Here is a 7,773-nt window from a genome sequence, read left to right as displayed (position 1 = left end):
AAACATAGCAGCGAGAACCCCACAAGCTCTCATTTTTTTTAGACAACAAAAGCTAGAACGATTCAGTATCTTATTTGAGGGCCAGGGGGTTTTTCGTGAAATAGTTTGGGGATGGACCTGCGGTTGGCCGCGTCAAGAGCTAGTGTGAGGAGAATCTGGCCTTTCAAAGTTGACCTTAAGACAATGCCTAACGGCTTCTTCCTAGCCATTATTGAAGACAGCAAGAACAAAAGTTGGGTTCTAAACAATGGCCCTTTCTTCATGGGAGGCAGAGGTTTGCATGTCAAAGACTGGGAAATTAACTTCAACCCCCTGAATGCCCCATTAGAAGAAGTGTCAATCTGGTTGTGCTTGTACAACCTACCGCAAGAATATTGGAATGAAGAAACCTTCATGATGATTGGCAACAAACTAGGGTTTTACATTAAGTCGGATGAGGCCATCAAAAAGAAAGATTTTAGCATGTACGCAATAATTTGTATTGGTTGGAAGCTGCATTTCCCTCTTCCATCCTGTATTGAGATAAACACAAATGCAAGGTGTTGGTTTCAGTCGATTGAGATGGAAGATCAAACGAAACATTGTAAATTGTGCAACAAGGATGGCCACTCCGAGGAGACTTGTCTGATTGGTCCCAAAGGCAAGACAATGGAATCTATGATGGATATTGTTGTGGCAAAATTTATGGAAGAGGAGATTAAGGCTCAAAAGGAGAAGGATGGTAAGGTTGGGACTTCGGCACCTACCAAGCAACCTCAATTCCAAAGTGTTTATGGTGAACATCATGATCATGGGGTTACTCCTGGACCAAATGAAGTTGACCAGGTCACAAATCAAAAGGAAGTTGTTCATTTGGTTGAAGAGGCTATTAACAAGGTGGAAGAAGCCATGGAAGCTTTGGATGCAGAGAGGAAGGGGCCTCAAAAAGATCAACACATAGAGGTGAATCTCCAGGTAGAACATGAAAGGAAAGTAGGAGAGGAAGGAGGTGAGCATAATGCAGAGAATATGGATCCAAAAGAGGTGGTAGGAGAAGAAGAGGATGAATGGGGCTGGATGGATGAGGAAGATATTTTAGACATCTACACAATTAATCAAATAAACTCTCAGGTGGTGTCAGCTTGTTTAGGGGAGAAGAAAACAAGAGGCAGGAAGTCAAACAGAGTCAGAATCACTATGGTAGGAAGTGTTAAGGGGCAAAGCAAACTCTCAGTAGGGAAGGGTGGGGCCCTTCCTAAAGGAAAATGAAACTCATAAGTTGGAACGTCAAGGGATGCAGTGCCCCTAGCAAAAGGTGTTTGATCAAGCGTGGGCTTTGATCAAATGAAGCCTAATTTAGTTTGTTTGCAGGAAACCAAAATGAGTTCGGAGGAGGCGAAGGTTCTTTTGAGATTTTGGAGGTCTCGGTCGGGCATCTTTTCAAATGCAGTCAGGTCGGCAGGAGGTTTGGGTATTTTGTGGAACTCAAACTCCCTTAAGGTGAAGGAACTTGTCAACTCTCAATCATGGCAGCTTTGCAAGGTTCATTCCTTCACTTTAAATTGTGACTTTTTCCTATTAAATGTTTATAGTCCAGGGTGTATGCATGAAGTTGTGGTACCAAAAAGGTGCCACACTTCAAAAAAAATGAAAAATGCTCATAAGGCGCGCGCCTTATGAGCATTTCAAACTTTAAAAAAACCCATGTCCGCATTTTGGATGCATTTTGCATTCCCAAACCCGCGTTTTGGCGATTTGGGGTGCCATTTTCTTGCGCTCGCCCTTTGTAGAAGCTTTATATTGGGCACTAAGTTGTCCATCTCTCATCAAAATGCTGCCACGCCATCGAAGAGCCCAAAGAGGTATGTATTTTTGTTTTCTTATTGTCATTTTTTTATTAATTTGAAGATTAAACTAGGTTTATTGATTTAAATTTATTTTCATTATCAGGAAATGAGATTAGACAAGATAATGTTGAAAACACTCAATCACCTCCTCATGAAGACCATATCGAAGAAGAAGCACATCAAGAACCTCCTACAATCCCTAGACATCCCATAGGTACACAAGAAAACCTATTAGGTCAAATAGAAAATAGCCAAAAAGAGCTTGAAGGTTCAATCACAAGGCTAAAAGATCCCACTGGAACAAACTCCCATAGGACAAACCTTGCCAGTTCTTTGCAATCTATTGTATCTCACATACAATCTGTGAGTGGGCAAATAATTTTTTGGTCCAGTAAGAAGGAAGAAAAAAAGCAATTTTATGCTGACAAATTATCATATGCGGCAGTGCAAAAAAAAAGAAAATTATTAAATTTGACTTGTGCGCTCTTTTTATGGACCCCTAAACGAATCAATCTTTACACCCTGGATGTAGGAGATTCCTTATTCATTGGTGTCATCATGAAGGGATTAAGAACAATTTTTGGGATAGGTGGTGGATGGTATTTGATCAGCCCCCATGCAATAATCATGAGGTACCCCAATACTTTTTGAGAAAACTATACTGTGAGTTTGTCCTTAATGAGATCCCAAACTATTTTGATTTTCTAGATTTCCAAGGTAGAGGTGGGGGTTCCTCGCATGATAGAGAGGGTGCACGACATGACCCAAATCTCCCACCAAGACCCTTGGTCAGACCTGTGGTGGAGCATGTTATTATTCCTTCTATTGTGAAGGAGAGTATTGAGGTCGAAACTCTAGACTCCATTAGCTCACTCACTTAGACCCTTATACAGTATGCTAGGCCTCTAGTAGAGGGTGATGCGAGTGATGATGGTGATTCTTCTGGGCATCGAGTTCCAGCTCATTTTTGTCGATCTTGTGGTTCTCTTTGCACTTATGATCCTAATAGTTTTGAGAATGCACGTGCACGAGCGGAGTTTTCTATAGAGAACATTGTCATGACAAAATCCTTGTTGAACGAAACATTTGGCATTGATACCCAGGTGAATTTCATTACAAGTTCATTTCATTCTTTTTATTAAATCTTATATGGAAATTTGAGAATATATCTAAATCAGTAAATTATTATGATAAAAAATCAGGGTCAAAGTGTTCACAATACTAGCAACATTCCTGCAGCACCCTTTTTCAAGACTTCGTCGACTCCACAAGTATACAACGAGTGAAGAAATATAATTATTATATGTAGATACTTGAACCTTATGTGAATGATTTTCTAATTACTCATTTTGTATGTCAAATAGTTTGATGGTAGAGCTTCAATGTCAACACCTTGTGTATTTCATCAACAATCTTTCACCCAGGTAAACAATTTATCTTTAATGTTGTTATTAAATAATATAGATAGTTTTGGCGATTAATCAATATACTTTGTTTAATTTTCAGATGTTGACATCAGAGACTCCTCTTGATATTCGCGCATCAATGGAGCGCGGTGTTGCTACAGTAGTAGCAAGTTCAATTGCTTTAACAGAAGTATGAAACATATTTGTAAATTTAGTAAATTTAGCATTACATTTGTTATCTTAATAATATGTTATTGAAAATTTTAACAACACTTGTGTTTAGTTTAATTTATATTGTGATGCTTACAGGAGGGGCTTGTCACTCCAGATCATGAACGTGCACCTATTGTGGATGAACATCATGATTATTTGTATGCCTATATGGCAATTTTGAATAAATGTTTTGTATTACGAATATGTGACATTCTATGTCCATATGGCTTTTGGCAAGCTCCTATTTGACTTTATTGGATACCATGTTGTATGCCTATATGGCAATTTTGAACATATGTTTTGTATTACAAATATGTGACATTCTATGTCTACATGGCTTTTGGCAAGCCCCTATTTGACTTTATTAGATATCATGTTGCATGCCTTTATAGCTATTTTGAACACATGTTTTGTTTTATGAATATGTGAAATTCTATGTCCATATGGCTTTTGGCAAGCTTATTTGTCTATATTGGATATATTTGATAGTTTTAACAGTATACAATGTTGCATGGATTTGTAGCTTTTTGGTTAATGCAAATCATTTATCATGGTTATCCATAATTGCACTACAAATGATTAAATGAATAATTGCACAAAGTTTATTGTTACTTAAGCTTTGAACCTAAATATGTGTTTGTAATCCAAGACACAAGCTTATGGAGATCACCACAAATTCAATAGTTATAGTCGAAATAAGACTATATAAAGGAAACATGGAAAGAACCAAAATTAGACAATGTAAGACACCATTGTACCAATACCCATTCTAAAAAAATTGCATAGCCCATAAACTTCTATTCATCTAATGCATGCACTTAAGCGACTTCGCTGCTAGGGTGTACCTGGCCACCCCGACGCATACAAGCTGACGGTTCGATGCCATGACGAGTGGATTGAAAGATGGGACATTGTGCAACTTTTCATTGAACTCATCTGACGCTTTTTGTCGCAACCGAGAAAGTGTCACCACAAGCAACTAGATCTGAGTCTACTGAAACTGAGAGAGGCTTTTTTAGAGTGCCATAACATGACCCCGTAGGATCAGGCGGCTCATTATTATGATTAACGGGCGTCAAGAAATGCGATGCCGAATATTGACAACTTTGAGCAACTTGAGCACTTAGGCGTTTTCGTTGCTAGGGTGTGGCCCGCAATGATCGAACGAGTTGGAGAGAAAAAAGAAGGCATTCCTAGCATAAACCCGGCTACCCCGATGCGTACGAGCTGACGGTTTGGTGTCACGACGAGCGGATTGAAAGATGGGGCATTGTGCAACTTTTCATTGAACTCATCTGACGCTTTTTGTCACAACCGAGAAAGTGTTGCCACGAGCAACTAGATCTGAGTCTACCAAAATCGAGAGAGGCTTTTTTAGAGTGCCATAACACGACCTCGTAGGATCAGACGACTCATTCTTATGATTAACGGGCGTCGTGAAACATGATGCCGAATATTGACAACTTTGAGCAACTTGAGCACTTAGGCGATTTCGTTGCTAGGGTGTGGCCTGCAACGATCGAGCGAGTTGTAGAGAAAAAGAAGGCATTACTAGCGTAAAATCGGCCACCCTGATGCGTACGAGTTGACGGCTCGGTGCCACAATGAGTGGATTGAAAGATGGGGCATTGTGCATCTTTTCATTGAACTCATTTGACGCTTTTTGTCACAACCGAGAAAGTGTCGCCACGAGCAACTGGATCCGAGTCTACCGAAACTGAGAGAGGATTTTTTAGAGTGCCATAAAATGACCCCGTAGGATCAAATGACTCATTCTTATGATTAACAGGCATCAAGAAACGCGATGCCGAATATTGACAACTTTGAGCAACTTGAGCACTTTTGGCGATTTCGCTGCTAGGGTGTGGCCCGCAATGATCGGGCGAGTTGGAGAGCAAAAAGAAGTCATTCCCAGCTCAAACCCGGCCACCCCGATGTGTACGAGCTGACGGTTCAGTGTCACAACGAGCAGATTGAAAGATGGGGCATTATGCAACTTTTCATTGAACTCATGTGACGCTTTTTGTCGCAACCGAGAAAGTGTCGCCACGAGTAACTGGATCTGAGTCTATCGAAACCGAGAGAGGTTTTTTTAGAGTGCCATAACATGACCCCGTAGGATCAAATGGCTCATTATTATGATTAATGAGCATTGAGAAACGCGATGCCGAATATTGACAACTTTGAGCAACTTGAGCACTTAGGCAATTTCGCTGCTAGGGTGTGGCCCGCAACGATCGAGTGAGTTAGAGAGAAAAACGAAGGCATTCCTAGCCTAAAACCGACCACCCCAATGCGTACGAGATGACAGTTCGGTGCCACAACAAGCGGATTGAAAGATGGGGCATTGTGCAACTTTTCATTGAACTCATCTGATGCTTTTTGTCGCAATCGAGAAAGTGTCACCATGAGCAACTGGATCCGAGTCTACCGAAACCGAGAGAGGATTTTCTATAGTACCATAACACGACCTCGTAGGATCAGATGACTCATTTTTATGATTAACGGGCGTTGAGAAACGCGATGCCAAATATTGACAACTTTTAGCTACTTGGGCACTTAGGCTATTTCGCAGCTAGGGTGTGGCCCGCAACAATCGGACGAGTTGGAGAGAAAAACGAAGGAATTCATAGCGTAAACCCAACCACCCCAATGCGTACGAGCTGAAGGTTCGGTGCCGTGATGAGCGGATTGAAAGATGGCGCATTGTGCATTCATTGAACCCATCTGACGCTTTTTGTCACAACCGAGAAAGTGCCACCACGAGCAATTGGATCTGAGTCTACCTAAACCGGGAGTGGATTTTTTAGAGTGCCATAACATGATCCCGTAGGATCAGACGAATCATTCTTACATGTCACTAACATCGAGAAAAACGATGCCGAATTTTGACAATTTTTCACACTTTGAGTGATTGACAACAAATGAGCATTTTTTACATCCTTTACCATATTAGCCTAAAACTTCACGAAATGATCCCATGTGATCTCTAATGGTCCATGTATATGGTGAAAATGGATAACAATAATAACAATATTGAAAGGCTAAATGAATTCAACCACAAAACCCTAGCCTAACAACAACAAAGATCCACCATAACATATGAAGATTACCTAAGACAATGCAAATCAAATGAAATCACAAAGATTATACCATCACATGTCCAATAGGGTTTGGATCTCCATTCTTCCTATCTTCATTGATCTTGCTTGATATATTTGCTCTTAGATTTTATGTGCACAAGAGCTCAACAAATAACGAAATGTGGTTACAAGTAGGATCGTAGTGTAGTCAATTGATCAAGTAGTTAGGGTTATTAGGGTTTGATAATGAAGAAAGCATCTCCTTATATATAAGACACTATATGAAATGGAGGGATAAGATTGAGAGGTGTAAAAAGAGGTCGGCTATGATTAGAGGGTAGGTAAAAGAAATAATAAAATAATGAAAGGGGTAGGTAGTGTATGAATTAAGAGATGAATGACATGTGTCATGGGTAAAAAAGGCTAATGAATTGATTAAATAAATAAAGATTTATTTAATTAATAGAAGAAGTGGGATAATTAAATAAATAAGATATTTATTTAATTTAGGAAAAGGATAATTTAAATAAATAAATGTATTTATTTAAATGAGAAATAAGGCTAGAAGAGGATAAATGAATGAATTAAATAAATAAAGATTTATTTAATTAATAGAAGAATTAAGCTTAGATAATTAAATAAATAAAATATTTATTTAATTAATAGAAGAATTAAGCGATGTCGAATATTGACAACTTTTAGCAACTTGGGCACTTAGGCTATTTCACAGCTAGGGTGTGGCCCGCAACAATCGGACGAGTTGGAGAGAAAAACGAAGGAATTCCTAGCGTAAACCCAACCACCCCAATGCGTACGAGCTGAAGGTTCGATGCCGTGATGAGCGGATTGAAAGATGGGGCATTGTGCATTCATTGAACCCATCTGACGCTTTTTGTCGCAACCGAGAAAGTACCACCACGAGCAATTGGATCTGAGTCTACCTAAACCGGGAGTGGATTTTTTAGAGTGCCATAACATGATCCCATAGGATTAGACGAATCGTTCTTACATGTCACTAACATCGAGAAAAACGATGCCGAATTTTGACAATTTTTCACACTTTGAGTGATTGACAACAAATGAGCATTTTTTACATCTTTTACCATATTAGCCTAAAAATTCACGAAATGATCCCATGTGATCTCTAATGGTCCAAAATGACATTATTTACATAAAATCACACAAAACAAGACAAAAACACAATTTTTTATATTACAATGCCTCGAGTAGTCAAATATACAAGTC

This window comes from Cryptomeria japonica, chromosome 11 (genome assembly GCF_030272615.1).
Source record: "Cryptomeria japonica chromosome 11, Sugi_1.0, whole genome shotgun sequence".
In the NCBI taxonomy this organism is placed as follows: domain Eukaryota; kingdom Viridiplantae; phylum Streptophyta; class Pinopsida; order Cupressales; family Cupressaceae; genus Cryptomeria; species Cryptomeria japonica.
Note: the sequence above shows the minus strand (reverse complement) of the source record.